Raw genomic sequence first — 8,232 nt, 5'->3', positions numbered from 1 at the left:
AGGACCTGATAATTATACTAACAATTAAATCTGAGCACATTTAATTGTTTATAGTTATCCACTCCTTAAATCATGTTACTTTGCCTTGCACGCCAAGTAACGCACTTGAACCGAAATTCCCAACAACTAGATGAGAGTTAAATAAAAACTGAATTGAAAATAACGGAAAACCCACGAAGCTGAACTGAATTAATGGAAAATCGGTTACAGGTTTTTTGTGTACCTTCAATTAACCGAAACCAAACCATACCAAACCAAACCAAACCAAATAATTGTATTTTTATATATTTCTAGCTTTTATACAACAATTTTCTTATATTTATAGCTTTTATACCTTCATTTCATGTATTTTATGTTTTATACCTCCGGTTCATGTACTTTTAAGCAAAAAAGTTGGTTGGCTCGTTATGTTAAGGTTAAAATTTTAGCCCAAGTTAGGTTTTGGTCTTAACCGAATTGAAAACCAACAAACTAATCAAAATAACCGAACTGGTTTGGGTTATCATTTTCGGTTATGGATTTTACGAAAACCGATTGTAGGTTAAAACCGAACTGATGTTTGCTCACCCATAGTTATTATAAGTTGGAACGTGCGAATTCAACATAAATCATGCACCGTGAAATCAAGGTGTGAGACACGTAATGATAAGAGTTGTGTTCTATAGAAATAGTGTATGTCTTTTATATTGCATTTATTCATTATATTTTCTTAAAAAATTTAAAGCCAAAAATTATCGTTTCTTTTCATTCAAATTCAAAAATGATAGAACGGCATATTAGCAAACATGCTGCACATCGTCACATCCAAAATTCATGGTATATAGTGATCATGACCAGCCATTTGATGTAATAAACAAATTTATTGAACAATATTTGAAACTCAAGTGTATGTGGATTAATTAATAACAATGAAATGAAGTAAGGAAAACGTTTTATTATTTAGAGGGAATAGAACACAAAAATCAGGGTTGAGGTGTTGGTGCTACAGGATCAGGAGTAGGCAGCACAACTGCCGATCGGTTGGTGTTTGGGCCTGCATCATCGTAATCCAACTCTATCATCTCCCTAGATCTTCCCCCGCTTTCCTATAGATTATTAAATTTTATCCAGTTACGTTTGAGCGTATAAGTATCATATACCCGTATATGTATGTGAGCGCATAAGTATACGCTCACATTATGCGAGTCACATTAATCATGAACTTTATTTTATATATATATATTATGTATCATAGTCTAAACGTCTAAAAGTACTTCTTTCTTGTCATAAACTACAATGTTATACATAAAATACTGATAGTACAATAAAAATAATTACCAAGAAACTATATAATATAACCATAATTCCTTATTCATAAAATACTAATGATATTATCTACTAAAACGTCTTACTAACATAGTTCATCTAATTATATGTGGAAGAATTGAAATCACTACCTCAAAAGGAGAGGGAGGAGATGCTAAATCATCAGCAGTTGTTGTAGATCGCATCAGTTTTCTACCGAATCCTAAAATACAGAGCGAAACTAATTATATAAACGGGAAACTAATTATATAAATGGCGATAAAAGTGATCTACATAAATCATTCCAAACGAAACAATCAAGGGCCTACCCACGTAGAAACATTGGGCAGGACCGGCTTAACGAATGTGGAGTCCTGAATCGAAATAAGATTTTGGGGCTTTTTTATAACAAGTGTTAAGAAAAAAAAATTTCTTACTAGAAGTTTTGGTCCACGGGCTGGCCCTGACATTTTTATTTTATTTTTTTATTTTTTTGGTGGGTGGGGGGGGGGATTCAGAAATAACGCTTTTACACAGAAATCGTGATTGCTGCCCGTAAAATTTTGGTTAAGCCCACGATCATCTCACAGGAAAAAAAAATACTAGGTCCGTTACTAGAAACAATTTGAGAAATGAATAGGCTTACCGGTTAATAGCAACAGAAACAGAAGAGCTACAATGGTGAAAACCTTGCGAGAAGACGATACTATAGACATTTTTATAAGCTTCTTCAAGATCAGCTTGAAACCAGCATGCAAGATGATCCAGAGGGCTCAAGCTTTTATATATATAAAAGGTGGATGTGTGTGTGTGTGATATTTTACAGGTAACAAATGGTGGTCGGCGTGCAATGGCGTTGACAAATGAGAGAATCTTGGATCGGCTAATTGTTGCCATGAGTTGAAAACTATTAAACTAATGCTACATCAATCTCAAAATAAAAACATAAAATATAAACTGCTAATTGCTATTCTAATTCGTGTGTTCACGTACGTAATAATTATGTTTATAATTTAATAAAACGGGCCGTGTCATTCTACTTGACTACTTTGATAGGGTGGTAAGATGGTTATGTTATAGTCTAAAAGGTTAATATGATTCATTCTTTATATATTACAACATTTTAGCCATTAAAAAAAAAGAAACAGACCGTGATCATGAGCGCATGAGTATTAACAATATCACGTCTATGTAATTGCCTATCATATATATGAGATCGGTTAAACTATCGACATTTTCTCTCTGTTAATTTTTTTTATATAATTAATATATTGAATTATCATGAATTTATAAGTTCTGAACACTTTAACATGGATGACGTACTTTGAACCCAATACACCTAAAAGTTTATTTATTAGTTGATTATTTAATACAGTTAGAAAAAAGTTGATAATATAAAAATAGCATATATATAACTTAAATTTATCAGTTTTAAACAAATTAATCATCAGTTGACATTGTGTTAAATTAATTTATATTTGAAAATCGATCGATGATCATTAAGCATATAACCAACAACATAATTTATTTGACTAGACGTACTATTTGATAAACAGATAATTACATTGATTAAAATGTTAAACAACAACAATAATAATTCACAATATAATTTATTTGATTTTAGCGTCAGCTACATATTTTGAGATAATTTATCGAGATAATATCAAATGAGATAATAAAATATACATTGATACAAGTAATTAGAAAGTTATGGAATACACTATTGATAAAGGCTATTCTATTTTTCTAATGCTAATGCACCTCAGTAGTTCAAATCGGCGAAGTTCACCAACAACAAGGATCAAGGTCCCACGCCCCCGGTAGCAAGTCCAAGGGGCAAAGTCCCTTGGCTAGGGTTAAAGTTGGTCTTCCGTGCAACATTGTTCGAGCAGTACTTAATCTACTGGTCAGTGCGAACTTTATTCTTCACTACCAAAATTGTTGGTAAGTGCCATCTATATTCTTCATGTTATTTGAAAAATATAGGGTAAAGTTTAATGGACTTATTATTTGTAGTCAAACATTTCTTAGGACCCGTGAGACTTGACTCAGATCCGGCTGAACCCGTTTAGTGGTATTTTCAACACCCGAGACTCGACCCTGTTGTAAATAATCGAGTTTGATCGATTGGGGTCTCGCGGGTCTTACCCGATTTATGTAAAGAGAAAAATGGTCAGACCTGCGATACCCAACCCGGACCCGTTTAATGATATTCTTAGAACCTATGAACCGACCCTAATCTTATTGCGCGCCCTAGTAAATAGATAAGCTACATGTATGTATATTATTTAGCTAGTTTTGTTTTCTATTTTTGTGTTATATCTTGAAGAAAGCAATAGGCAATTTTTGCCGTTTAACAAAAGTGTCCTTCGGTGATGTAATTCTTCAAACTGTTATCATACTCCTATTCGATGCATGCGATGTTTTTGAAAAAATGTGTTTTCGTCACAACGTGCTACTGGAGTAAGAAAATCAAACTGGAAAAATAAATATAAATTAAATTAAAATATAATGTTTTTCTTAGGCAACTGCGATAGTTGAATTTGCTAGTGGTTAAAAGTTTTTATAACCATTTTCTTACCACTTAATAACATTCAAGTAGTATCACTTGAAAATTCAGTGGCACCGACATCTTGCTTTTTATCTTAAGTATAATGTGTTACTAGTTAGAACTTGGTTTCCTAAAAATTAAAATTACGCTATATTTTGGTTTAATAAATCCTTCACAAGAAACACATGACATAGTGAACTAAAGACCCTTAAAGTTAGTTTTTCTGTTAATTTGCAAGAGAAGAAAGAATATATATAACCTGTCTTAAAACATCAAGAGAATATATAATATTTCTTAAAACATCAGCGCATAAATCTGAAATACGCATACATCTTTCTAATTTATAAGTAGTACCTCGAATGTTGTTATATGAAAATTTAGTGATCGACTTTATTCATCTCAGACAAAACTTTACTTAAGCAGTGTACTAAATTCGGAGTTAGTTTCAACTGCTTTATTTATTTTTTATTTTTATGTTAATATTGCCCAGGATATGAGAGTAATCATCAAGATATGAGACAACTCCTCATTCGGATTGGAAGACACAAGTCATAGGAGAATCACTATATTTACTAAGATTCATTTAAAGTTGATTGTCAAAGGGTCAGATTGCAATATAGGTTAAATTTCTTGACAACATGCAATTTTTATGTTATTGATAACGGGTCGGACTGCAATTTGGATTTTATTCGTAATTGTGCTTGTTGATAATACATCTGATGCATTTGATGTGTTCCGTCGTAATGTACGCAAGAGGTACAAATACAAGTTGCTATTTAATTTTAATAATGCTTGTTTGATATAAATAATTAAAATTAATGGTTTGGGATGGATTTGAAGAAAAGTGGATACATTTTTATGATTTTGAGATGAGTAGAATGGGATAGAAAAAATAAGATGTGATATTGATGTGAAGGATGGATAATTACATTGGGTTTTGCGATTCAAAAAGGGGTAGCGGCACAGCTTGTTGCCCGCTTGCATTCTGTTTCGATGTAATCCAATAAACAATCATATATTTAAAATTGTATATGGTCCAATCTTTGCATTTTATCTACTATGAATATATGATCATTGTTGATTTCTTCACTACGTTGAACCCAAAAACTTTTTATTGTGTTTCTTGTGACGCACTACAAGTTTCAAATTTTGCATTTACTTGCAACTTCCTACAAAAATTTTAGTTTCATTTGGACCACTTAATTAGCGTGTCACATGGTATTGCTCGAATAACGATATAACATATTCTGGTAATAATTTTATTAGCGGAATATATTTAGTGTATGTTTGTATTTAAGTAAAGAGTATAATTAGTGATTTTGGTCCTTAAGTTTAGCATAATCAGTTTTTTAATTACGTTGTATTGATCCTATATGTACCTGCTTAGTTTGTGAATATTTCATCAACCGAACACCGTTGAATTATAAATTTTTCCTTCAACTAATTCATAAGTATGTAGTATCTTAAGTACAAATAGACACACCACTATGTAAATAGTCGATTAACTAAAATTGTCACGTAACAAACGCTATTATTTATCGGCGATTCGTCGCCTAATGCCCTTTTATGTCCCCTCGTCAATCCGCCGGAATCACATTACCCACAATTTGCTTCCTGATATAGCATCATCGATGGATTACCGTTACTATTTGTTTTTTTAGTGACACTAGGCAAATTCAAATACGTTAACATTGGGCAAAAATTAAAATATATGTTGAGTTTTTAAGAATAAACTTGAAAATTGTTAAAGTTGTTGATAATTTGTAGAACAAATAGACGATATACAATTGATTTTGTAATCAACCCTTGAACCAAATGTTCATAAACTATTCATATTATTAGCAATAATTCTCTCGACGTAAGGGTAGAAATGAGAATTGTTAGGTCTTTTTATTCTCACTAAACTTAAAACGATTACAATAAAGTAGCAGACAAACGGGCAACAAGCTACGGCGCAGCCCCATTTTGAATAGCAAAGAATAATTTTACAAATTCTTTTGATATGGTTAGGTTAAACTACCCAAAGCTTCAGCTGTCTTCCTTAACACGAATTTTTACACCTTACCGGTAGAATTTCGTGGCAAATCTTGAAAAATAACAGTACGAGGTGCCATAAAATGAGGCATGTGATCTCGGTAATGCTTTATAATTTCTTGAGCAACAACATGAACACCTTCCTTCAACTTCACAAATGCACATGGAGTTTGACCCCAATGATCATCTGGACGTGCAACAGCAGCAGCCTCCAGAACCCCTGGATGGCTATAAATCACTGTTTCCCACCTCAGTTGAGCATATATTTTCGCCACCCGGATATTATAACATCCTTCAACCGATCCTTTACTTCTATATACCCGTCCGGATGTTTCACCCCAAGATCGCCACTTCGAAACCATCCGCCAGAAAAGGCCTCTTTTGTTGCACTTAAATCCTTCAAGTACCCACTCATGACCGTATTACCTTTAAACATAATCTCCCCTATTGACTTCCCATCACATTTTACACTCTCCATTGTCGTAGGATCCTTTACATCGACGTCCGCCATTCCAAGGTGTTTCACCCCTTGTCGTGCATTAAGCTTTACTTGCTCTTCAACGGGTAATAAATCCCACTCAGGCTTACGTAAACAGCAAGTCGCTGGACCGCAAGTTTCGGTGAGACCATAAATGTGGCAGACGTGAAATCTGAGCTCTTGTATCTTGCAAAGAACGGTCGGAAGAGGAGGTGATCCGCCTGTCATGATCGCAACCTTGTGTGGAAGTTGCTTCTGTTCAGTCACCAAAGAGTTAGCAATCATGTTCAAGACAGTTGGAGCTCCACACATATGTGTGACATTATGCGTCACTATGTTGTCGAAGATAGCTTTTGGATCGCAGCGTCGAATGAAAACGTTGGTGCCACCAACTATTGCTGTCCCCCACGAAAAGCACCATCCGTTGCAGTGAAACATAGGTACTGTCCAAAGGTACGTTGGCATGTCTCGCATACCATGGGCAAACACGCAAGCAATAGAGTTAATATACGCTCCTCAGTGGCTATAAATAACCCCTTTTGGCCTCGATGTGGTGCCAGATGTATAGTTTAAACTGATGGGATCGCGTTCGTCATCAGGATGATGTATCGAAAATTTTGTATCCCCAATTATTTCTACAAGGGTCTCATAATCATAGTTATGGGACAGCGTCGAAGGGGTAGATGATTCTGATATTATAACGAGGATAGGCGGTTTCATTTCTGTGTTATTGAGAAAATCGATAGCTTCCTCGGCTATTTGTTGGAGTTGGTAATCTACAAAGAGAATCTTGGTTTCTGAATGCCTGAGATGAGTCGAGAGCATCCTTGGATCCAAACGCGTGTTAAGTGCGCAAATGATGGCACCAGCCATCGGTACTGCAAAATGAAGTTCTAGCATTGCCGGGACATTTGGTGCTAGTACCGCTACCTACACTCCACAAGTTTAGTAAGCCAAAATGATACTGAGTTTGAAAACTGCTTATTGGTTTATTGGCGTTTTCAAAAATTTATTTTAAATGTATAAGCTAAACCAATTAGTAATTTATACATTTTATTTTACAGTATAAAAGGAATATTTATGAATCATTATGATTGGCGAAAATCCCTAGTGACGAAATTGAAGCCCCAACTTATAGAATTTATATCATTTATGTTGAGGGCCTCTCTGCCTTGTATTTTTTTTATAGCTGGTTAAGTAGTAGTTAGCTAACTCTTGGATCAGTTGTATTAGCTAACTCTTTTTATCCGACCAAATCCCGCCTCATTTAAATGGACCCGACCTAGATTTTGCACCCAATAAAAAATTATTGTGTTCACCCACGTTATGTCAATGCTTGTTTTTTTTTTATTTGTAACGATGTATTCGGAGTCTATTTAAGGAGGGAAGTGAAAGGAATTTAAAAAAAAAGTCAGAAAAAATCGTGTTCTAACTGTTTTTAATGAGCGGAATAGAGATAAAAGGAGAAAAAACGAAGAAAAATGATGTTCTTCCTTTCAAATTGTAGAGATTTTTGAAAATGGATTCTAAACATTAAAAAAATATTTTTTGTTTCCTTTTCTTCAAACTTGAGAAGACAATAGTTAATTATATCATTCATTTCTCCATTTTTTTTTCTCTTGTTAATTTCATTTTATCTTCTTTTATTTCATTTATTAACCAAGGGAACAATGAGTCTCAAAGTTAGATGTAGTAACACCTTTTTTCATTGTGTCATTAAAAATAATTTCATTGTGGTGTTATTACTTAGCGCATATAAATTGCGAGAAAATACTTACAACATCACCACGAGTTATCCCTAATGGTGAATCCTGATGCTTGATCTCTTGAAAATCTTCTTCATAGTTAAATTGGTAGCGTGATCGAAAGGGGATCTCTTTGTTAT

General features: G+C 33.8%; 1 long non-coding RNA gene and 1 pseudogene across 1 annotated transcript; both read right to left on the bottom strand.

Annotated features, from left to right (window-relative positions):
- Positions 1 to 900: 900 nt before the first annotated feature.
- LOC143611442 (uncharacterized) lies at positions 901 to 2,003 on the bottom strand. Its single transcript, XR_013149775.1, has 3 exons — positions 1,931 to 2,003; positions 1,437 to 1,507; positions 901 to 1,085 (listed from the first exon to the last, which is right to left on the bottom strand). It is a non-coding gene; the product is annotated as an uncharacterized LOC143611442 (long non-coding RNA).
- Positions 2,004 to 5,841: 3,838 nt separating this feature from the next.
- LOC143611440 (isovalerate--CoA ligase AAE2 pseudogene) lies at positions 5,842 to 8,143 on the bottom strand (annotated as a pseudogene).
- Between the last annotated feature and the right edge of the window lie 89 nt (positions 8,144 to 8,232).

The sequence above is a fragment of the Bidens hawaiensis genome, unplaced genomic scaffold (assembly GCF_021521415.1).
Source record: "Bidens hawaiensis isolate Kalapana, Puna unplaced genomic scaffold, B.hawaiensis_p1.1 tig00031118_1, whole genome shotgun sequence".
In the NCBI taxonomy this organism is placed as follows: Eukaryota; Viridiplantae; Streptophyta; class Magnoliopsida; order Asterales; family Asteraceae; genus Bidens; species Bidens hawaiensis.
This window is presented reverse-complemented; position numbering and strand designations above follow the sequence as displayed.